Source organism: Nannospalax galili, unplaced genomic scaffold, assembly GCF_000622305.1.
Source record: "Nannospalax galili isolate Female #2095 unplaced genomic scaffold, S.galili_v1.0 scaffold253, whole genome shotgun sequence".
In the NCBI taxonomy this organism is placed as follows: Eukaryota; Metazoa; Chordata; class Mammalia; order Rodentia; family Spalacidae; genus Nannospalax; species Nannospalax galili.
The window spans coordinates 185969-210321 of record NW_008335287.1 but is presented as its reverse complement, the minus strand read 5'-3'; the positions used below and the strand labels follow the sequence as shown (position 1 = coordinate 210321).

The window sequence follows — 24353 nt, the reverse complement described above, 5'->3', positions numbered from 1 at the left end:
TTTGAACTGGGCCTTTGAGTCAGGTATGGTGGCACCTGCACAGAAACATGTAATACCAGAGGCAGGCAGATCGTGAGTTCAAGATCAGCTGGGATACATGGTGAGCCTCTGTTTAAAAAAACAAAAATAAAAAAGAGGTACCTTTGATGGGACTTCAAGGAAGGTATTTATGTGTTTTAATCTCCTCTTTCTTAGTCTTCATCCCTAACACTAAACGATGTAGTAAGATGCCCTCTCCCCTAACAACTCCTTCATCCTTTCTAGATCCTTCTCCTGGTTGTACCTTGGGGTTTACTGGACTTCAGTCATCTGAGCATTGATCAAGGTACATTCAAAAATAGATTCCAAATCTACAGAGCCTTCCAAAAAAGCCTTGGTTGAAAGGCCTTTATTTTCAGATGTTTATGCATTTTATATTATTGTTAATTTTAAATTTTTTTCATTTGTTTATGTGTACATTACACCCCATGTTGTGCAGTGCACACGAACACCAGAAGAGGGACTCAGCTCCCCTGGAACTGGAGTTATGGATGGTTGTTAAACACCACATGGGTGCTGGGATCCTCAACTCAGGTCTTCTGTGAGAGCAGACAGTACTCTAAAGCGCTGAGCCATCTCTCTAGCTCTGCATTTTTATCATTAAAATACAGTAACATAAATAATGCTTTTATTTGAGACCGACTTGTCCTTCCTCACAGCATCACGGCACCAAGCCTATAAAACTATGTCCCCTGCTCACAGAGATGTTCCCCCTGTCACTCTCTAAGGCTACCAGGAACATTCATACTGTTTTTCTTTTATTCCTCAGAATGGTTTAAATTTGAATTTTTTAAGCTTCAATTGGTTTTTTTTTTTTTATTAAGATCTAGACAGCCTAAAGTAAAGATTGGAAAGGGGGGCAGTGGGAAAATCCTGCCTTATCTGTTGGTGTGAAATGTCTTTTTGTGAATATGAAAACAGCTTTGTCTCTGTTCCCTGAGCATCTAGGCCTTGGCCTTGCTTTAGATGAGGGGTCCACCTGGCTCTGACCTCCCCTGCAGGAACACCCTGGCTAGGCACTGGAATTTCCCTCCCAGAGCCCCCCAGGGTAAAGACTGTAAGAGCAGGCTTGATTCTTTCCTGGGCTTGCTCCATGCCTATCAAACTGTTTCCATTTTCATGAGGTTTTGCAGAACTTTAAGCCTTCTGCTCACAAAATGTTTGCTTTGTGAAGCCCTCAGAGATTATTTTTCCTCTTCATCACAATGGCAGGAACACAGAGCTTCCTTATGATTTCTTAATGGGATTCAGCTGCCCAAACTGCAGTGCCTTCAGCTGTATTTTAGAATTCGCTATGTCTGCCTCATTTTTCATTTGCAGAAGCCCAGAACTCTCCTCTGCCCAGCCATCTCCCTTCCCCCATTCCTCTCCCTCCCACAACCAGCAAGGATTCCTGCACATGAGCTGCATCTTTATGAACGTCAACCTGTCAGTAAATATTCCCATATGTGGCAAATGTTACCTTGATCCTAATAGTTTGGAGGATAGTCACAAGGTCTTTGAGAAACTGGACCTACAGTGGAGACCTCTGTCAATTCAGGATGCTGGCAGTCCACGGTTGTGGCTTTGAGCCAGCCTGGAGCAGTCTAACCTGGGCCCGGGGTTCAGCAGTAGTAGGGAAGCAGCTGCTGGGCTGAGACGAAGTCCGAACAGCCAGGGAGCAGCCCACACTAACGACCCTGTAGAATGGTCCACAGGGAGAGGATCTGAGACCAGGGCTCGCAGAATCTGTAGGAACTGAAGGACAGGACACTGAGGAACACAAACAAATCACGTGCCCTCACCAAAGCGGGCTCCAAAATCATTTATTTCCTGCTTCTGCGTTGCTCCAGCCCTGGAACCCAGACAGGCAGCCTGAGCAGAGAGAACTGGAACCGGAAGCGCTAGGCAGAGGCGCTCTCACTTGTATCTCTTTGATGCCCTAAAAGATCAGGACAGAACCTGGAGAGCTCTTCTGAACCATCCACCGGGAAATTAAATGTAACGAGGTGCGCTGAGGTAGTGCTTACCGACTGAAAACTGCTGGCTAGTCTCAAGCATGCCTACTTCATCCTTTCTTTCTTTTAAAAAAATTTAAAGGTTTAGTTTTATTTTATGGATATGTGTGTTTTGCCTGCATGTATGTAAATGCACCACATGTGTGCAATGTCCAAAGAGGTCAGAACAGGGTGTCAGCTCCCCTGAAACTGGTGTTATAGATGGTTGTTAGCTGTTATGTGGGTGCTGGAAACTGAACCCCAATCCACAGCAAGAGCAGCCAGTGTTTTTCTCTGCTCTTAAACACCCTCTTCTGGCCTCTGTGGCCATTGCAAACACGTGATGCACTTATATACATGCAGGCAAAACATTCATACACATAAATAAATACAATTTTTTAATGTTAAAATATTATCCTATAAAATTCCACATGTACCAGGTGTGGTGGCATGAAGCATTAGTTCCAGTATGAAGGAGGCAGAGGCAGTGGATTTCTGTGAGGTCAAGCCCAGCCTGGTCTACGTAGTGAATTTGAATTCTAAGTCAGCTGGGGCAATAGGGAGACCCTATCTAAAATAATTAAATAAATAAATAAATAAATAAATAAATAATTAAATAAATAAATAAATAAATAAATAAATAAATAAATAAATAAATAAGTAAGTAAATAAATAAGTAAGTAAATAAGTAAATTCCACATGTGACCTTCTTTGACCTTTGGTGACTGGGCTCCCCTCTAGGCCCCTGTGAGGTCACCTCACAACCCTTGTCTCGTCTTTGCCCAGCAGCATGTCTCTCGTCAGTATCTCTATTCCCATCGTCTGCTGAGTCCTTGAAGGTATCTATGCTCTGAGGATGGGAACCTTCGAATGGCAAATCGGCTACTGGGGCCATCTTGTGCTTGCCCTGCAAATGTTCAGAAGGCAGGGTCATGACCCCACTCCATCTTTCTCTGACCAGACAAGTCCTTAACTCTCTAAGCCTCTCCTGCCCACTCCAATGGGTTGTTGGAAGAAGATGAAATCATAGAGGGAGAAGACTCCAGATGTTGAAGCACTGTGCAGACGGAGGGCAGTGTCCTGATACAATTTCGGAACCTTGGCTCACAGCAGGGCGAGGCTGAGGTTCCTTGACATTCTTTCAACCTGTTATGTAACCGCTCATGAAATATTCTAATTGCTATTAAGCTTATGTTCTGGTACATTTTTTTCTTTCTCCTTCTTTCTGGTATTCACAAGGCAGTCATATCTGCCATGAACTGACCCCTCCCAGAAGGAATGACGGAAAGGAAGCATTGCAGCCAGCAGAGCTGGGGACTCTGGTGAGAAAACACACCTTAGTAGTGGTTTCAGCTACTCCAGTCCAGGAGACAACACCAAAAATATTATAGTCTCATGATATAAATAGTCAATAGCTTAGCACCATAATGCTTAGCATTTGAAATTTTCACACAGCTGTGTTTCATCTCCAGCTGTCATCTTACCGTCAATAAAATTCAAGTAGGTCATTATCAGTTTAATTGAGTCTCAGTGAATACTGTTGCATATCAGACTGTGTCAAGCCCTAGGTCAAGTACACAACCTTGAGTAATTCACAGATTCTTCCTTAAGAGACGCACGTACTAGTAAACACACACATAAAAAATATTAATGTGATAATTGCTAGAGGATGTAATTGCTATTCTGAAGTGCTATGAGGATGCATAAGGTGGAACAATGCACTCTGTGTAGAAAGCCAGGGAGGAGGTTCCTGTGAGCTGGGCATTTAGGGATGAACAGAAGGCAGGCAGGATGAATCCAGAGCCATGGTTGGTACATGGGCTCTGGGGCCAGCCAGAGCCTACACAGTAGCTTCCTAACTACCTAACTTGGCAGGTCACTTGATATAAAACTCCTAAGAACTGCCTCTTGGATTGTCTGTGAACAGAAATGAGCACCCAGAGAGTTCCTGTAAGGTGAGTAATCATCCAATAAGCAATAGCCATTATTATTGTTATCCTTGTTCTTCACTAAGTCAGCAAACAGGAAGGAGATTCCTGGAACTCTTAGAGAGCTGGTATCCAAACTTAGATGTAATAGCTTTGATGTCATTTTTAACAACATTAAGGCTGCCCTGTAGGTGCAAAACCCAAGATACTTTGCATACATAATTACACATATTTCTCATAAAAATTCTCAGAATCAAAATAGTTTACATTAAAATATCAGTAACACCATAAAGAACATGAACCAAGTGAAAAATAAGTAGCTCTGTGGACAAATAGAAGAGTTGCCTGAGAAGACATATTTACCATCCAAGGTAGAAGCAGAGGGTGAAGGGTTATTAACCAATGGGGGGAGGAAGCCACAGCCTGTCCCTGCATGCCTTTATAGTTGATTTTGTTTTGATTGTATCTGTTTGCTTCAATTTAATTTCTTGGGTCTCTAGTATATGTTCCCTCTAAGCAAAAGAGACCCCTTCCTGTCTGCTCTGGTTCCCACCACTCATGTCATACTAGCCCTGAAAACATTTGAGTAATCCAGTTTGTGAAACATGGACAAGGGTCTAGAAATTAAGTGTGAAGACTGTTGAGCCTAGTTGAAAGATATTCTTGTGCTAGACTCTTTGCTAGCAACTCTCAGGCATGTGATCCACAGAACATCCTGAACCAGGAGTGATGAGTTCCAATTTACAGATGAATCTGGAGGATGTTAAATCTAGGAACAAAAGCAGGCCAGAGTCACCAAAGCTGGGAGCTCCGTGGCAGAGCCTGAGACTTGTTTGACTGGAGGGAGGCTCCCTGCCTGGAGTGGGATGAGTTTGGGTGGAAGAGGCTGGATGACCTTGAAAGCCAAGCTGAGGAATTTGAACATGGCTATGGGAAGCTAAAATGACAGGGCTCCTTTAGATTCATGAAAACCCACCCACAACAAATACAGACTGCCACAGAGTTGCACACTCCACCCAGGGAGAGATGACAGGTGTGGCTGCAGGTGTTCAGAAAATGCCCTGCTCTCAGCAGGGGTAGCTCTCCATCATCTGAAATCATAGGGAAGATCCTCTCCCATAAATATTCTCAACTGAGCCCTCCTCACATAGAGAATACCATTTTCAATAACTGCTCACCATCCTCACATGCTAGTCCTTGCCACTTGTCTATTAGTCATGCCTTGTAGAGTGCCCCCAAATAAAGAACAAACCCCTTAACTTGTATGTGGGGGTACACATGTGTTTGTGGGTACATATGCATGACCAGAGGACAACTTAAGGTGCCATTCTTCAGGAGCCGCTCAAATGGACTGGCTGGCGTAGGCAGCAAGCCCTGGCCAGAAGGACTCTTCCTATCTCTGCTGGGATTACAGGCATGAACCATGTCTGTTTTGTTTTTTTTTTTCTTTACATCTTGCATGCATGCCTGTGTGTATGTACATGTATGTTTGTGGGTGCATGCATGTGTGTGTGTGTGTATAAGTATGTGTATGTTCCCACATGTCACAGCACATGAATAGAGGTCAAAGGAAAATTTATGAAAATCAGTTCTCTCCTTCCACCATGTGGGTTCTGGGGAACGAGATCATGTCATCAAGCTTATTGATAGCAGGAGCTTTACCTATTGAGACATCTTGTTGGCCCAAATCTGAATTATTTACATGAGTTCTGTGGATCCAACTCAGGTCCTGGTGCTTGCACAATAAGCCCTTCATTGACTGAGCTCTCCCCAGCTCCTCCCTTAACTTTTGATCATAAGATGCTCTAGGTGACTCTGTTCCTCTTCACCTCTCCACCCTGATCTTACTATACTCCCTAAATGTACCCCTGCCGTACTGACCCAATGACTGTTCTCTGCTACCACCAAGGTTTGTCTAGAAGCAAACACACTCCACTCTAATCTTCCAGATGTGCTTCTAGGGGCAACTGTTCTGAAGACGGTTGTTTAACTTGTCTGCATTAGGCCATCAGCTCCAAGAAGGTAGGGCTCCTGTCTCGTTCTCCATTGACCCCCGTGTCTGACACCACAGCACGATCAATACTCAGCTTGTCAAACGAATGAACAAATGACTGAGAAAGCAATGTTCTGATTCGTGTTCCATTCTCATTTTGGGCGTTGGTCTTCTTACCCGTAAATTCACTCTGTCCATCAGACCGTAGGCCTCCAAGTATCTTGATTGTTGATTTCCAGATCCACCTCCAAATCTAATGTGTTCCACAACCCACAAATACACACATTCACTTCCACCAAAAGCAATAACAAACATATTTGGTCTCTGTTCTAGGGCTCATCCTTGACCAAAAACCATCATTATTACATGCATACTCAAGCTAATGACATTCCAGAAACTTGCAGTTCTGCCATTCCTTTTTCAAATCCATTAAACACATTTGCGTGGAATAGCCTGGAAAGGGAGTCCTGGAGGGGAGCCCTAATGACCCCTTGATTTGATAGCAGGGCCTGGAGCATTGGGAACATGTATGTGCATGTAGCTGTGTGTTTGTGATATAGCAACCCATAGCTGTGGATGCTCTGGCTAATGCTTGTAGATGGAGCAGCATAGGAGGACTCTGGTGTTGGCCTGCTCCCTGAGAAGGGGGTGGGTCCTGAATGGGCAGATCCAGCTGGAGGCACTCAGAGGTAGTTCATCCATCCAGCAGGCCAGACCTGGAAGTCCCTTACCAACAATGATAATTATTTTAGCATTATGGTTGACTCTATGAGCAATCCTGATTTTCCAATCACTGTGCAAGACACTTTACATAGATTATCTCAATTATTTCTTACATCAACACTGTAAAGTTGGAATCCTATTGTTCTTGTTTAGCTATGAAGGAAATGAAGGTGCAAAGAAGCTTAGTCACTGGCACATGATTTCGGTCAGGATAGAGCCAGGACTTGAACCCAAGAACAACATCAGAACTCCACACAGTACAAAATGATTCAAAGAGCAATCAGTAACCAATAACCCCTGATTACTGAGAGTTAGAAGCATCACAGAAGAGCACCACCATTTGATTTTACAGCATAATTCTCATAGACTGAGAGAATAGGGAAGAATCGTTAGGCCTTAAGGAATATATAATGGAAAAAGAGGAGAGTTACTTAAAGTTATTTCCTAACATGTCACATTTCCCTCACATCTGTATATTCATAAATGTATTTTACTACATTACATGGAGATCAAGGAATCATAGAGCTGACATTCACTGTGCTGTTTGCTGAGTACTCCCAGAACTGTGGAAAACTAAGCCTGCTTGGCTTGCAGGGTGGCCCTGAAAAGGCAGGCCTTTTTACACACCCATAAATTAACATAAAGACTGAAGACTGGAGAGATGGCTCAGTGGTTAAGAGCACTGGATTCTCTTGCAGAGGACTGGGATTTTGTTTGTCTCACCCACATGGCAGCTAACAACCATCCACAACTCCAGTTCCAGGGGATCTGATGCCCTTTTCTGTCCTCTGCAGGCATTGCACACACAGGTGCACTTACATACAGGCAGGCAAAACACTCATACACATAAGATTCAAAAAACAAAATATTTTTAATTAACATAAGACTGGATATTCTCTATTAATAGAGATCTAGACATAGAATTCATGCTATATGGGCTCCAACATGTAAATAAAAGAGAGAAAATGTAGAAACAATAAATCAGCTGCCGCAGTAACATGAAAAGCAGCTATCTTCCCTAAGTCTCTGTAGCCTCCAAAGCTACCATCTTTTCCTTTCAACTATTCCAGCGTCATTTCATTTGTCACAGTGCCTCCAAATATACCTTCCCCCCTTCCCAGACAGCACAAATATTTCACCTCTTCAGCCTGCCTTCCATCTTTTTTTACTTACTACGTCTTTCCTTCAAAGACATAGACATTTATCTACCACTTCACACGTTCACTCAATGAACATTTTGGGGGAACCTGAAGCAGATCCAGTAGTCACTAGGATGTCATGCCCATGCCCAAGGTGCTCACCATCTAAGGGGTAACTCAACAGTGAATTCTTCCCAAGGAGCTCTATCGGCATTCTGTTTTCCCAACTGGAGAAAGGCTTATACTTTAGAAGCAAGTGTACATCCTTATCAGGCAAATAGCAATTTGAAATGCCTGAAGCAAAGTCACAACACAGCAGAGAGACTTTGAAAATATTTGGAAAACCATACATCAGAAAGTTTCTGCATTTCCTTCTTCTGAGTTCATTTTGTGAAGCAGCAGTAAAATGCTCATTTAAAACTCTTGTCAGTTTTCTCCAGAGACTTGCCAAGTCTGTGGCATCACATTACAACATGTCTGCAGGATTCAGAGTCTAAACACTGCCAGCGAGAAGTTAATTGAGCAAATAAACCTTATATTTCATTTTAGGCTGGGAGCACCTCTCATCGATGTGTGAGGCTTGAACACAACAGTTATGTGCAGTTTAAAAATAATTTCATCCCCAGAGATATAAGGCAGCCAATCAGGGGACACACAGCAGAAGGAAGACTTTGGTAGAACCCCTATGCTGTGAATACCAGGTCCCAGCTGGTTGTACTGCTCCACATTGAGGCTAAGGGCCCCTCATCTTTAGTATACTGGAAACTCCCACAGAGCAAGAGCCCCTAGCACAGGTCTCTGAAGCACTTGTGAATAAGTTAAATACACTGACCAAAGTGGAGAAAGGAACTTTGGAGTTTGTTTCTGTTTTTTTAGTTTGTTTGTGGGAGGAGTAAGAGGAAAACTGTGTTGCTTTGTTTTTGAGATACGACCTGAGATCAAAGACCTTGTCTTCAGGATAGTTATATTACTGGTCCGTTGATGACTGAGTTTAGCGAATTAAAGCCTTTCTATCTTGTCTCCCATGCCATCAGCATGCAAAAAAATAATGGCACACCCAGCTTTCATCTATGATTATCTAGAAGTCTAGAAGCTTTGCTGAATTCTCACCTCAGTAATTGTAACTAGAATATTCCCTAGCTCCATTCCCTACACAAAATCTTCCCATCTTATAAGCCTTCCATCATCCCGTATTGTTGCTATGGCATGACTTTATCGTATCACCTGTGAGACCAACTTGCCAGTAAGAACTGGCTTGTAAAGCCATGTGTGGCCCAAGGCCCACAATAGTGGTCACCGTGCTTTCAATGGAAAGGGATGTTTAATATCACCACCCTCTTCCTACCCATCTTGGCATCGGTGCTTGGTTTGAATTAGTGATGGGAAATTCAACAAAACTATGAGGATTTTCCTTCCAGAGCACTTCTTGGGGAGCCTGGCTGCTTTAGAGGAAACGTGCACTGCTTAGCATTCAGGAAATGCCTCTTGTTTACTAGTGAGAAGGTTCAAGGTAAAACAGACATTGCATCCAACTGTATTTGGAGCTCTCAGTAAAATGGAATGGAAAGATAGATTGATGAAATGAGAAAATTTTCTCATTTTATTCCACACATATTTTAACTTTCTCCCCTTTGCTGTAATAATTTCTCAATATGACACTTGTATGTATTTTCAAAGGATTTTTCATTTTATTATGTATTGAATCATGTAATTTGTAGAGTCGTTTCAGCAAATCCATTAGAAACTCTCATTCCCAACTCTTATATGGACTATAAAGACTCATAAGAAGCCAAGATACTGTGAGGAAGCTGGTAGCTGTAGCTGCGGGTACTTTATCGTACTGGTTTGTGTCATGGTCTTTGTGCTCCAAGCTGAAATGGTTTAACTCATAGTACAGTCCTCTGTTTCAGGTGCACAGTGCCAGCAATGCATTGATCTTGCCTTCTCACATCCTATGCCCAATCCCCAGGGCTCCTCTTTGCCACCCACTGGAGCTGTAGGCCTGTTTCTATGGACTGGACTGTCATGTCAACTTAGTGCCCATGCTCTTCTAAGGACGTGATGACAATGGGGTCCTTGGGTGATCTGAAACTAACTCGTAGATTTTGAAGTTAGGCATTCAGAGCAAGGCACAAGGAGGTTGGTCCCAGTTGTCCTTGGGAGGCTAAGGTGGGGGGATTGCATGAATCTAGGAGTACCTGGACAAATAGCAAGACTCTCTCAAAAAACAATTTAGGCATTTTGTGATAAGGACAGCATTGTTCTGTTTTCTGTTTTATAGAAAGAAGCATATTTCTAAAGAAGTCCGTCAAATACTCAAAAGTTGCCTTTTTTACATTCCTGCTTGTGCATCATTGTGGCTGTTTTCCTATCTTTTGGTCAATCACAGGAAGAAATGTGGTTTTCTTCCTGGGGAGTTAAGAGGTCTAAGTGGATGCTTACTATTAAGTATCTCTTCCTATAAGTTGAAATTCCTCATGCACACAAAATATTTTCCTGCAAAGCAAGTTACTACACAGTGTTAATACTTAGAAATTGAGCAAACTGTTCTGGGGAATATGTGTGAAGTTAGCTGTTTAAGCTGCTTCTTCCAGGTGATAGAAAACCAGTCCTCTTGCCTGCTTGTCCCACCCATTGATGCTCAGTAATTATTTCTTTCTTTCTTGATTTATATTACCCATAATTCACTCAAAGCTTTTATTAAGTATCAGTCTTGTTTGGTCAGGGCATGGAAAAAGCCACCAATAGTGACGATCTGTCCTCTTTACTCAATGAGACAATGTCTACATGCATGAAACATTTTACTTCTTAAGATTCACCTAAATTATGTGGAATTCAGTCATAACAAATGATATTTATGTAGCATTAGTTGTGTGCCTGAAGCTCTTCTGTGTGCTTGACAGTTATTAACACATGTATTAATGCTCAAAGCAATCTTTCCAAGTGACCACTATTATGAACGCTTTTTTTATTATTTTTTTTGGTCTTTTTGAGACAGGGTCTCCCTGTAGCCCCAGCTGTCCTGGAACTCACTATGTAGACCAGGCTGGCCTTGAACTCACAGAGATATGAACACATTTTACAAATGGTGAAACTAAGCAGCCACCAGGAAATAGCAGTCAGAATTAGATTTCAGGAACTCTGGCTACCAGGTCCAGGCTTTTTGGCCACTGCCTACTGTGTGCATATATATTCTGTAGAGTTAAAATACTGCACTCCTAGGTGATTCAGGACAGAGGCTCACTGGAAGGCATGGTTCTTGAAAAGAACCTTAATGACAATGAAATGTTATCTTGGGAAGAAGACAGCAAAGGGTTCTGGAAACAAGAATCCCAAAGAAGAGCTAGGGCTGGGAAATGACCATGACATGATCAGGGGAAAAATCTGTCTTGAGAAGCATGTAAGGAAAGCTTTATACGAGTCTTAAGCACCAGGTTTAGAATTTGAAACAAATCCTTTTGTATCCACAAAGGGTTGAGTCATTCCACATTCATATCATTCCAGTACTGAAAGGAACCTTAGAAAGCATCAGCTCCAAGACTTCCTCTGTATTTGTAGAGTCTAAAGACCCAGAGGGTCAAAGTAACTCCAGTAGCCTCATCCATGGCAGAGCTAGAACAGAGAACAGTTCTGACTCATCCTACAAAGCCATCTGCAGTGCTCCAGGCTACCCTAGATCTACTCACAGAACTGTAGACTTCAGCCTGGAGGAGGGAGATGAGAGGCATGGTGACCTGCAAGGCATTATTGCAAAACCCAAGTGAAACACAAGAGGCCTGGGATCAGCACAAATGGCCAAATTTCCAAGAAAGGATTAAAAGTCCTCGGCGGAATATCAATAACAAAGGAAAGGACCAAGGTGCCTCCTAGTTGGCAAGCCTTGGCAGAAACAGAGAAATCTGGCAAAGGCGCCACTCGGGGATAGAAATCACCTTTGTCATTTTCCCTTTAAGTGTTGTTGGCAAGTGAACAAGTCCTTGCCAATACGGAGAGGCGAAATTCAGCTCAGGTTTGCTTGGCCACTCATTGTCTACTCTCCCCTGGTTGCAATAGCTTGAATTGTGAATGTCACCAAGAGGCCCATGTATTAAAACCTTTGTGCTCGGTCTGGTACGTTTGGAAGGTAGTGGAACTTTTAAGAAATGAGGCCTGAGGGCTGGAGAGATGGCTCGGCAGTTAAGAACACTGACTGTTCTTGCAGAAGACCTAGGTTCAAATCCCAGCACCCACATGGCAGCTAACAACTATCCCTAACTCCAGTCCCGGGGTATCCGATAGCCTCTTCTGTCCTCCTCAGGCATTGCACGACATGGGAGCACTTACCTACACATGGGCAATACACACATACACATAAAATAAAAATAAAAAATATTTTTAAAAAAGAAAAGAAATTAGGCCTAATGGAAGGAAGTTGGGCCACTGAGGGCCCTGAAAAGGGGGACATTAAGACCCCAGTCCCTTCCTCTGTCTATTTGTTTCCCAACTTCAATGAATTGAACAGGCCTCCACTGCCAGGCACTCCTACCATGATATACTGCACCACCACAGGCCCAAAGCAACAGGGCCAAGCAACTGTGGACTGAAACCTCTAAACCATGAGCCAAAATAAGTCTTTCCTCTTTTTTTAGCTGATCGTCTCAGGTATTTCATTATGGTAATGGAAACTGATTTATACATTGGTCTTTCCTTTGGTTTCTTCACTGCCCCTCAGCTTCATACATGATCACTTTCCTCAGAGGCTGGGCAGTATAATAGTATATGTGCTGAAGGAAAATGACCTAATTAGAATCCTGGTTTTATAACTCTTCACTTGGATGGTTTGTGAATGTTGCTTACCTTCTTTGTGGCTCAGTTTTCTGAAACATAAAATGACATAATGATCAGTACTTACTGTCTAACAACAATGCCAGTGCTAAATGACTTAGTCTTACATGTAAAACACATACGGCTAGTGTTTACATCTAGCAAATACCATAGCTATGTGCCTTTACAACTCCCCTTTGCAGCATTGTGATTTCAGAGTATTTCCTCTCTGTGGAAGCCTGGCAAGATGGAGTTCTTACTCTCCACCAGCACGCAATTCCTGTGGCTACCGATGTGACAGTGATTTGTTGTATTTACCCCAAGAAGCCCTCTGCTTCTCCAGAAAAGTGTCCTAGGTCCCCTGGCTCCTTACCACATCTGAGTCCCTTCCCACCTCACACATATGCAGACATAACCCAAATTTGTCCCGGGGGGTGGGGGGTGGGAGGTAAATGAGAAATGAGTCCTTACTTCTTTTTCAATGCAATTTTATGGCCTCAAATTGTGATTAGGCCACCTAAGTTTTTAACATAAAAACTCTTACATCTTATGCAGAATTCACCTAGCTAAGTTTTCCATGAAAATTCTTCCCTTCTGAAACAGGACTGAGAAAGGATTAAAAGCAAAACCTTGAGAGGCAGCTAATCCAGGCTCCTCATTTACCAGCTATGTGACTTAAAATCAAGATCCAAACCTTGTTTTCCTCACCCACAAAGTAGGAATGCTAAGGGCTGTAAAGACTAGAGCCTTTAAAGCCAAAGAACACATAGAACCTGACACACAGTGAGTGATCACAGGCTCTTGCCGTTGTTACCACTGTTACTGTGGTCATAAACCCATTGTTCATGCAAGCTATGACAGGTGTTTGTGTTTCCACATCAGTAGGAAAAAGACAGCAGAGTCAGTCTAAATGACGAGTACGCTTAATGTCCACAAAGGTTTTTTAACAAAGTTTGATCTCGTTTTTGACTTTAGTCATTCCACCGATTTGTTGTTGGTAGTGGCAGAGGATCTCCAATGTGAGAAAGTACCAGAGCAAAGTGCAGTGTATTGTTTTTGTTTCCCATCCTGGATACTGGCTGTTCAAGCTGCAGATGCTGATGGGGGGGCCACTGGGCAAGAATTTCAGTCACCTCTGTGAGGCCTGGGGTTTCAGTGCTGTGTGACGTTAGCTAGCTCAGGAAGAACTCTTGGAGGAGACTCAACAATTACTGTGAGGTCACAAGTTGATAGTGAGATCACTGACTGCCTTATTTTTCTAAAATAAAGACATTACGGATGTCTCAGCTGTTTTAGGCTTTTATTAGTGCTCTGAGATACTCGAATAACCTTGACATGAAAATGTACAGCTGTTGCTTTTATCTGCAGTTACATTTTTAAAACATGAGGCAGCTTCTCTGGAATTATAGAGGAGGTAGCAGTGGTACCTCCAATCCCTAGGGAGCACTGTGCAAATGACACCAGATTGATCCCTGTCCCTGTTTAGGAAGATGTAACCTTGAGGGTCCTTCACACTGATGTTCGATGCACTGACTCCCCCTCCCCCCATTCTTTCTCTGTGTGCGCTGCAGAACAAGGCTTAGCCCACCCGAGGTGGAAACAAAGTCCCTCTGGAAACCAGGGCCTGTTGGAATGAGGATCCAGCTGGCTGTTTTTCACCCGTTTGCTGTCTTCTTTACCATGTTCTCTGGCATTGCTACTACGATTGTTATGATGTTCTGTATGTTCCCTTCTAATTTGGTTTTAGACATTTTAAAAGGTGAATTTTCACTGCATCCTAACAAAACTAGCACGTGGAGAAACTGAAAAATAAAGAGACTATTCTGCAGGTCTCTGCTTAATTCTATAACAAAAATTATAAATTCGAAATACAAGGAGCATACCCCCCAACACACACACTATTTTCTTATATTTGTGGAAATGGGACCCAAATACAGATAGTCGCTCTTCTGACCCCCAAAGACACACTGCAGTGACTGGCTGGAACTCTCCAGAAATGAGAGCTTCCAATCCCCTACAGCTACTACCATCAAAGACTGTTCCCAGCCCCAACTCTGATACACCACTGTATTGTTCCTGTCATGGTTCTCAATTGAGAGAGTTCTGGCTACTTCTGGCAGTAAAGAATTAAATCAAATAACCAAAAGATGCTTATAGACTTTAGAAAACCAGAGGAGACTCAGAACCATTTCGGGAATGATGGAAATTCACAAAGTCTCATGCCACATAAACTGCTTGGTCAGGTGCTGCCTTCTCTGGGAACCAGACACCATGGCTGGTACCATTGCCACTGACAGTGGATGTCATTGCTGCTCAAAGGAGCCCTGAACTGTCCAGGCTTCTTGGGATTGCACACTTGGTCCCCTGCCTCACAGGTGATAACGTGTCCAGATGTGAGAAGGGGATTCATATATGGTAGAGAGCCAGAACATGAAAATACTCCCTCTCCTTCCCACCCCATTCTGCCTGCTCCCATTCAACTATGAGTGAAGTCTAAAGACTGTATTTTTTTTTATTTTTATGTATGTGTGTGTGTGTATGTGTGTGTGTATGTATGTGTGTGTGTATGTGTGTATGTGTGTGTGTGTCTGTGTCTGTGTCTGTGTCTGTGTGCCATACCAGGGAAGGCCAAAGAGGGTGTTGGGTCTTTTTGAGCTAGAGTTAACCACTGAGTCATCTTTCCAGCCCCCACAATTGCATTTTTTTGTTTGAAAAAAAGTTTCGAGTCTTTACAGTGCTGTTAATCCCCATCTTACAAATGGGAAAGCTAAATCTGAGAGAGGTTAACAGGAAGTCGTGGGGAGCATCTATCACTATATAGAGAATTTAACTTCATTGCCTGTTATTTGTCAGGCTGGTTGATTGGTTGATTGCTGGCTGACTGACTGGCTGGCTGGTTGGTTGGTTGGTTGGTTTCATCTTTGGTTTATTTTTGATTTTGCCAACGGACTCATTTTTTCCAATAAAATCTTGCAAGAACCTTCAATAGCTAGGCACGGAAAAACAGCTGTTTGGTTGGAGGTGTACAGCGAAAACCACTGAACCAGACCACACTGGTTCAGAAACAGCAGTTTACTTAGGAACCTACTGCTGGGCTGCCTCTCAGAGCAGAGAATACCAGCCAGCAGAAGAAACACAACAGGCTTTATAGGCAGGTAGGAGTTTGAGTAACTTTCTGAACACTCCCACCAGGGGAGTGACTGTTGGGGGATGAGGAAGCTGTGGCCTCCTGAGAAGCAGGGGGGTTTGAGTCACCTGGTTTCTGACGAATGCTAAGTTTTGGTTTCTTCTTTCTGGTTGAGGGAACTGTTAGCCTGCCATTCTAGGGAGCCGCCATTTTGGGGATCTAAGAGGAGGGAGCAGAGCTTCTCTGCCTGGTCTCACACTCCTTTTCTCACGCACACAAAACATGCCACTGAGGCTAGGAAACTACCACTGGCATCCTCAGAGAGAGGCTCATTCCTAGCAGGACTCCTTTTGCGCTGGGCTCCAGGATAGGAAACAGCTCTGAATTCAAACAGTGAGTTCACTCTTTTGTCCTTAGGCATGGTCCAGGATTTCTCCAAAATAAGTTCCATAGAACTTCTTATTCCATAGAACTCGTGCATCAGTAAAAGTTTAAAAAGTTGATTTTCTCATATTAGTAAAAAGTGTGGAAAACAACAGGCTTGCAAAAATGAAAAACATTTTTACAAGGAAGGACTCTCAGATTATGATGATATACTAGTGAAATACCTAGGCACCTCTCTAAAAAAATGTTTAGAATTTTCCAACTATTTGACCAGAAAATTAGTTTCAAATTATATCTCTCAGGGTGAGTCTCTAGGATTTTTTGGTTTGGTGCAGTCAGTCTTCAAATCCCTACTAACATCATTTGATGATTCTGACAGGGTGAGTGCTTTTGTTCTTACTCCACATAGGGTGATCTTATAACGTTTGCAAATCCTAGAAGAAAGGCTAAATTCCCCAGGAGAGGCCAGATCCTCCAAGTCCCCTGTAGCTGAAGGATTTGGTTTACAAGGGCAGCATTCCTCTGTGGGGTGACAGCACAGAAGCTGCGGCTCACAAGTCAGAGTCACAAGTCAGAGTTGTTCTAGGCCTGGGTGCTTTCACAATAGCAACAACAGCAATTACAGCTTTTTAATTAAGAGAGGTTTATAAAGTTCAATCACAAAAGACAGTGAGGTGAGGGGCAACTTGATTTCAGGGTCACTCTTTTTAAGTACTGATAGATATATATTTATTCCTCTAGAGACATAAGAAGTCACCCACGGTCTGATACAAATGCAGGAAGTGATTGAGGTTCTGAGGAAGAAATGATTTAGCAGATGGAAGGTAGCAATTGCCCAGGGTTGTTCAAATCTCAGTGATAGCTGAGATTTAATTTCCTCTGTAGAAGTTAGTGTGTAGCCCAATGTTACAAATGCTTCCTGGTGCCCTAGTACCTTTTCCCTCAAATGAAACCTGCCCATCCTGGAATCCAATATCTTCTTCAACTGCATCTTTATCTTACCAGCTCGTTCCTCTCCTGAGATGAATCATTTACCTATCGTGAGCCGCTGTGGGTCCCACTTTGTGGTTTTAAGTATAAAATTGGAGTTGTCATAGCTGGTGTGTCAATTCTGAGGGTCATACTAAGAATCAATCAAATTGATCAAAAGGAGCACACTGCATCTTTGTGCTAATTAGAACGGGGCAGCCCTTCTGAAACCCTGCATTGCGCTGGCTCAGGTTTGACAGCCGCAAGGTCTAGATTGTAACCCTGCCTACCCCACCAGCCTTGCACAATTTGCTCAACTGCATACCTCATATCAGCATATTTGCAAACTGAAAAGTATTTTCATCAGGTAGTGTGTGGAGCAGTCAAGGACCACTCTACCTAGAACCTAGCCTTAGTGCTGGCTGTGTCACAGCAGCTGTGCAACCTGGGAGAGCCCAAAAACCTCTTTGAGTCCATGTCATTGTGTGTAAGATGAGGAAGAGAGCAAATGAAGCCTATGTAAAGGTTAAGTGGATAATCTCTAAAAGTACTGGAATATAGTAAGCACTCAATAAATGTTAGTTCTCATCACTATTATTATTTATCATCATCATTATTATTAAAGCATGGAAAATGGACTTTTTTACACTTTTGTCACTTTTATTCTAGTATTAACCCTGTGTTCTGGTCAAGTGTGTTTTTTCTTTCTTCCTAACAAGATCCACAGGCCTTTCCTTACAGCTCTTACTGGGAAACAGCTTATGCTTTGGGAATCACTACAGTGCTACCAGAGACAAGAAAATAAGAATAATATCTTATGATACCATGGTAACTTAAAAAGAAAAGGTACAAAATTATTTAGCCATGATCTCAATGTTGTAAAAAGTATATAAGTATGAACATATAGACAGTCCGTGTTTTACATGGACTCTGCATGCATGCATTTTAGTTGCCAAGTATTAGTTAAGTAACATTTGTCTCCAAACAACATAGTTCAAATCTCAGCTACTTCAGTATATCAACTTAGTAATTGCATAAAGTAAAATTTCACAGCTCGTGATTCAGTCCACAAATCACTATGGGAATAACAAACACACACCATGATCATAAACCAGTCACATCACTGATTTCCAAGTCTGTGACTGATCAGTTCACGCATAGACAGCAAAGTGTGTGGCTATGTTACTTCTTTATCTCCCGGTGATGAACACACATATCGTGTTTTGGAGTGTATATCAAGAAGAAATTGGTCAGCAATGATGAAAGTGCAGCAAAGAAATGAGAAGTCATGACAGTGGAAAAGAAATACAAACCGAAACTTAGCTGAGTTATGGAAGAACTATCCGACCATGGGAATATTGGCATGCCTTTTGAAAATGATTTTTATTTCCCTACTTTAAGAGCTTTTAATGATTAATAAAAATTAAAGCCTGCAGATTAATTGGCTTTTTCCATAGATGATTGTTGTCGCTTTGCATGCTTCAGCTTGTGTGATTCTTTTCACAATCTACACTATCATGCAGAACGGCAGGTGCCTTACAATACTTTGGGTCTTGAATGGCTCCCAGAAAACCTGTGTGGTGAAAGCTTGGTTGCTCCCTGTGATGCTGCTGGGAAGTGAGGAGCCTTTGGGAGGTGGGCCTAGAAAAAGGAAGTTATGTCGCTGCAGATGTGCCCTTAAAGAAGAGAGGGAGACCCTCACCCCGTTTATTTATTTCTCTCTGCTTCCTGACTGCCATGAAGTGATCAGCTTTGTTCCACCGTGTGCTCTCTGCCACAATGTCCTGCCTCTTCATAAGCCCAAAGCAATAGAGCAACAGATCTGAAACTACGAGCCAAAGCAAGCCTTTCCTCCCTTAAATTGATTACCTCAGACCACAGACATGTTATTGCAGTAATGGGAATTTGTGTAACAAATGCCTCTATTTTTATTGCCATAGGGAAAAAATTAATAAATGCAAACATAGCAAAATGATTAGAATGAGTATTAGAATTACAGCTGGTTTTAATTAGTTCCTCTGAAATTATCATATTCTCAAATATTCAGTAATTAGCACAAATTAATTTTATGATCAAGAACAAACTTATTTGTTTAAAAGCCTTTTGCCTATGTAGTCCTGTAAAGACTTTTGAGACTTTGTCTATAATGTTTTAAAATTATCTTGACTAGATCCACATTTCTTATGTACAGGAACAGTATATTCATGTGTTCTCTCTCCCATCCTTGATGTCCTGTAGAAAGTTCTATGGGCATTATAGGGGTTCAGTAAGTCTTCTAACCTCTCTGTAAAACTTGTCAGCAATTGCTAAGGGTCAAAGAATGCATCAGATGACATTAGAACACATTTTAGTAAACTGTGTAGAATTATTTAAGTAGTCTACTTGTTTAATTAAATATTTAATTTTTCTTCTTCAAACAACATAATTATTGCAAATCTAGAAGGCCCTAAAACATGGTGGTCACATTCTTTGGTTTCCATAGTAACTGCAATACAGCCTCAGAGTCTTAACATATTTCTCTGAATTATGGCACAAATGGGGTTACATTTCTTATCCAAATATACAGGCCCAGACAAAGTCATGATTATTATGGAAGCCATAATTTCTATTTATTAACTGTTATTCACTTATAATTAGCAGAAAATCTTACAGATAACTTAAAAAATACATGTCCTTTGTTAAAAAATATATGAAGGACAATGAAAGAAAAAAAAATTACACAAATTCCTCACCGCAGCTCGAGATTTTTTTAAGGACTTGCTGTCTGAATGGTCTCCAGCCCAATCGTGTTATAAAAGGATTGGACAGTGAGTCTCTGTCGAGCTATTTTCTCACTCGGTTTAGTTCACAATGAATTGTGCAATTTTTACCTAAAATTTACCACCCTCTTATTTTTCATGGTGTCTTGAAGAACTGCAAGTCACTACACTGCCCCCAGCTCAGTGCCACATTAGTGATCCCTTGTCCCTACCTCCAGTCACACAGGGAGAAGCATTTGTCAAGGCGGTAGGCCAGGACTCTACCACACCACCAACTGACAGCTCGGGAAGATTCCCCTGACCATAGATAGAAGGTGTTCACAGTGTGGGCTCTAGTCCAGCCAAAGGTTCTGCCTTGCTTCCCAGTCTATCATTCACCTTTCCCAGAGAACGTGGAGAGTGTATGTGGAAGCAGAGACAAATTTGTACTTTCTGAGCACACCCAGAATGTTTAGCTACACTCCCCCAGCCCTTTTAACAAACACACCCCTCCTTGCCAATTGGTTAAATTGTACCTGTGACAAGGAGCGGAAGAGTGAGTTGTGTGAGTACCACAGGCAGTCAGTCAGCTGCTGCTCAGGTTTTCCTGCCCCCTGAGTAACACTTCAGATCCTGGACCTCAGCCTGTGAGACAACAGTGAGCTCACCAATGGGCCAGATGGGTGAACTCACTCTGTTGTTGTAAATCCAGTTGTTCTGAGTCTTTCTGCCCTGCTGGAGTTTACAGGCTTCATTCTCAAGAACAGTCTAGATAAAGTCTGCCCTACTCTGGATACCAGAGCACTAGCTTCATATTTAAGGGCAAAACTGAAGATGGTAATTTGATATATGTTTACCATATGTATTTGAAGTCCTCTTCCACTTTATAAAATATATATTCCTTTTTTTCAAAAGTAAAATACTTAATACTTTCTAAACCAAAATTAGACAAAATAGCTCGCCATAAAGGCATATATATTTAGGGTATGTGGGGTGGCATTCCATGGTGAGTTATTGAAGACACCTAGATGAAGGTCAGGCATTTCTCCTACTTCCTCCAGAGACTTGTAAGAACAGGAAGTGAGAACATAACTCAGCCACTTTCATCATTGGTGGGAAAGTAGCATTAGCATGAGGCTGGTCTCTGGCATGAAACACCAAGAAAAACTGAGACTCTATAGAGAGGAGCACATAGGCTCTGTCCACACAGTATGGCTACCATCAGAATCTGCCACATCAGAAATGGCAAAAGAACACACTTCTATATCATGAGAAGACACTAATAGAGGTGAATTTTAAATAATACAGACCCATTACCTGCTGTGGACTAGAAAGTGCTAACTTTTCCATATGGTTAGACTATGGTTCATTACAGATTTTCAGTAAACAACAACTTGGCTTCTTTAGAGTCTGAGGCAATAGTGGGTCTTGTCGCTCTGATTTTACTTTCACGGTGAAACAGTGCCAGTAATTCATTAATAACATTCTAATATGAATTGAATATAAGTTCCATGATCTTGAATTTGCAGCATCTTTTTTTTTAGAGTATGATGGGTTTTATGTATTTTGGGTTGTGTTTGTGGAAAAATGTTTTACTTCGACTGCTGTTGAAATCATAGCCACTTGCTGTTTTCTGCAGCTATGAAATATTGTAAGTCTTGTCACTTGCAGAACTAATGCTTGTGCTGATGTTGCTGCTGTAACCCTTGTGATTGAAAAACAGGAATAACAAGACACAAGGCCTAGCACAGAGTGTTGACTATTATTTTTGTATCTTATTTTGCCACAGTGATCCTCAACCCAGATGTCACAGCCAAATGAATTATGAAGCTTTTTGGAGCTGTGGAATTTCCAGGAGAGAGAGAGAGAGAGAGAGAGAGAGAGAGAGAATAGAGACAGAGAGGCTAATTTTAACCTTGCTCTCTACCCTACTCTCCTGCAGCAGTGGCCTGTGTTGTGGTGGAGGTTCTGGGTTCTAGTTAAGCAGGGGTGCTTCTGTGACCTGTGAACATGGCTTACCACATGGGCAGGTTGGTAGATGGGACAGTTACCCTGAGCAGAGACCCCACTACCATGGTTCAAAAGTTTGTGGCCCCAGAAAGGGTACAGCCCAGCCTCGATTCACACAGGAAATCCAGAGAAGCAGTGCTATACCTGCCTCATCCCAGACAAACAGAATCCTACCTGTATTCACTAGCTCAGGTTAAATTTGTTGTTTATACATTATACAGTACTTGCCCCTCAGGAAAATGGGTACAGTGTCTAATATATGTAAATATATTCATGTTATAGTATGCATTTAAAAAAATATTTTTTATTATTTTATGTGTATTATATTATGTATATTGCCTGCATGTATGTGAGTGTACCGTGTCATGCAATGCCACGGAGGTCAGTAGAGGGCTTCAGATTCCCCTGGAACTGGAGTTAAGGATGGTTCATAGCCGCCATGTGGGTGCTGGGAATCAAACCTGGGCCCTCTGCAAGAGTGGTCAGTGCTCTTAACCACTGAGCCATCTCTCCAGCCCCTATAAGTATGCATTTTTAAGGGAGCCTAATTGTAGTGTATATCAAAGAGCATTGTGACATCACCTGTGGTATGCATATCCAGCCAAGCATTTTTCCTGTCCTGTGATAAATTCAGCAACAGGCATTGTCTAATGTGTAGCAAGACCTCAGCCAGGCAATGTGGGAGCTAGGTGATGAAAGCACAATGCCTGTCATGTAAAGCAGAATGTGGCACATGGTCCCGTGGTACAACAAAAGTGCTTTGCCATTTATAAAGAGACTGACTCTGACGGAAGGCAATTAGGAGAGGCTTTCTGAAGGAGGCAGTGTCTGCCCCTGACCATGAAGACTAAATTGGATTTGGACAGTACAGAGTTTAGGAAAGGGGCCAGCTGGGGCAACTTTCCAAACAATAAGAACAGGGATGAGCAGAGACATACAACAGAAGACTTAGGGCTTATAGGTCAGTTGGGCTGGAATTAGGAGATGTAAGGAGGAAAGACAGCTCTGCACGCTGGTACGGGGCTAGACTGGACAATGATGGAGACTTTCTGTTCCCTTGTTTCCTCATCTGTGCACTGGTGAGAAAGTACCTACTTGAAAGGTTGTGTGATGAACAAATGAACTCAAGAATGTAGATACTTAGATTATTCTGGGCAATAGTAAGGGTTTTATGAATGCTTGTCGGAGAGATAAATGAGAGAGGTAAAGAGATCCCAAGTCTCAAAGATGGTTCCAATTCTAAGCATCTAGTAACTGGTCCACTAGAGTTCTGCCTGGTCTCCCAGCACAAGGAGCAGCACTACCATAGAACCCGGGCTGATTTGAAGAAGGTGACTGAAAATATACAGCTTCCCCTTCTCCCAACGTTTGCTGTAAATAGAAAATTTGGAAAGCCATTTATACCACCCCTGGCTTTCTCTGTAGTGGAAAATGCCCTATTTTTAATTTCCCTGGCAATGAAAAGACTGAAAAGGAACGTGAATGGAGAAATATCTTTGCATAGAGAGTAGAAAAAAGAAAAGCAAAACAGAACAACAAACTCCAGCCCGAAATCACATTGTAATCTGCAGGCAGAGACCACAGTGGCCCAGAATCAAACCTTCTTGCATCCCTTCCCCACCTACTGCAGAAGCACCACAGGAACCAGTGAGGTGGGCTGTCTGGGCATAGGGTGCAAGTTAAGCTGTCACAACTCCTTGGTCATCTCAGGGCCTCTCTGAGGCAGCACAGCTTCCCCTCCGCACTGGCCACACATCTCCCCTGGTACTCAGTCCTGAATGACAACAACCTCCCAGGTTAAATTCTCTTTGTTAAGTGTGGAAGCAAATACTTTCGAAGCCCTCTGCGTTCTCTGCCCTCAGTGCCCTTTGGAGATAAGTCTAACTCTCCAGCAGTGCTACTGAAGGCTCTAAGTTCTCTGGGTCCACACCGAATCTAGTTCAGCACCCCAATATCAGCCCATCTCCAGTCACAACCAGACTGGAGGCATTGGAGACTGGAGACACTGCAAACTGTTATTACCTCCAAAAGAGTTGGAACCCCCTTCACTTTATGAATTTGAGGTGACATTGTTGCTATTCAAAGTTTTAAAAAATAAAACACACTTTTTCTCCTAAAAAGGTGCTGAAAAGAAAACGGTGTTTTTCTCCTCCCTTACCAAACACTCTCCTCTGAATTGCCAAGGGCAATGAGTGACTTAAACATAGACACAGAATTGTTGTAGTAGATGACAAAGATGTGCAGAAGCTCAGGGGTTAATTTTTTCTCCACTCAGTACCATCTTTCAGAACAGCAGAAATAATTGGGACATGATTTAGTTATCGACAGGAATCAGAATACTCCCCTGCCATGGACCTCAGAAATCCATTTGATTCTTTTGCAGAGTGTTATAGTCAAGGTGAGGAAAGCTAGAAACAGATGAAGAATTACAATTAACAGAAGAGTTCTCTGTTGATGTTTAGCACACACTGGCTCTGGGTCCTCCTTGGAAACCCCTGACAGCTCAGTTTGTAAAACATACCTG

The 24353-nt window shown here is 42.4% G+C and overlaps 1 long non-coding RNA gene across 1 annotated transcript in view; it reads left to right on the top strand.

The window, feature by feature from the left end:
* Positions 1-3134, top strand: part of LOC115069768 — a 44060-nt gene extending 40926 nt beyond the window's left edge. Inside the window, exons 3-4 of the long non-coding RNA XR_003848999.1 lie at positions 265-325; positions 2805-3134. This is a non-coding gene — a long non-coding RNA (uncharacterized LOC115069768). The remainder of the gene's footprint in view (positions 1-264; positions 326-2804) is intronic.
* The last annotated feature ends 21219 nt before the right edge of the window (positions 3135-24353 follow it).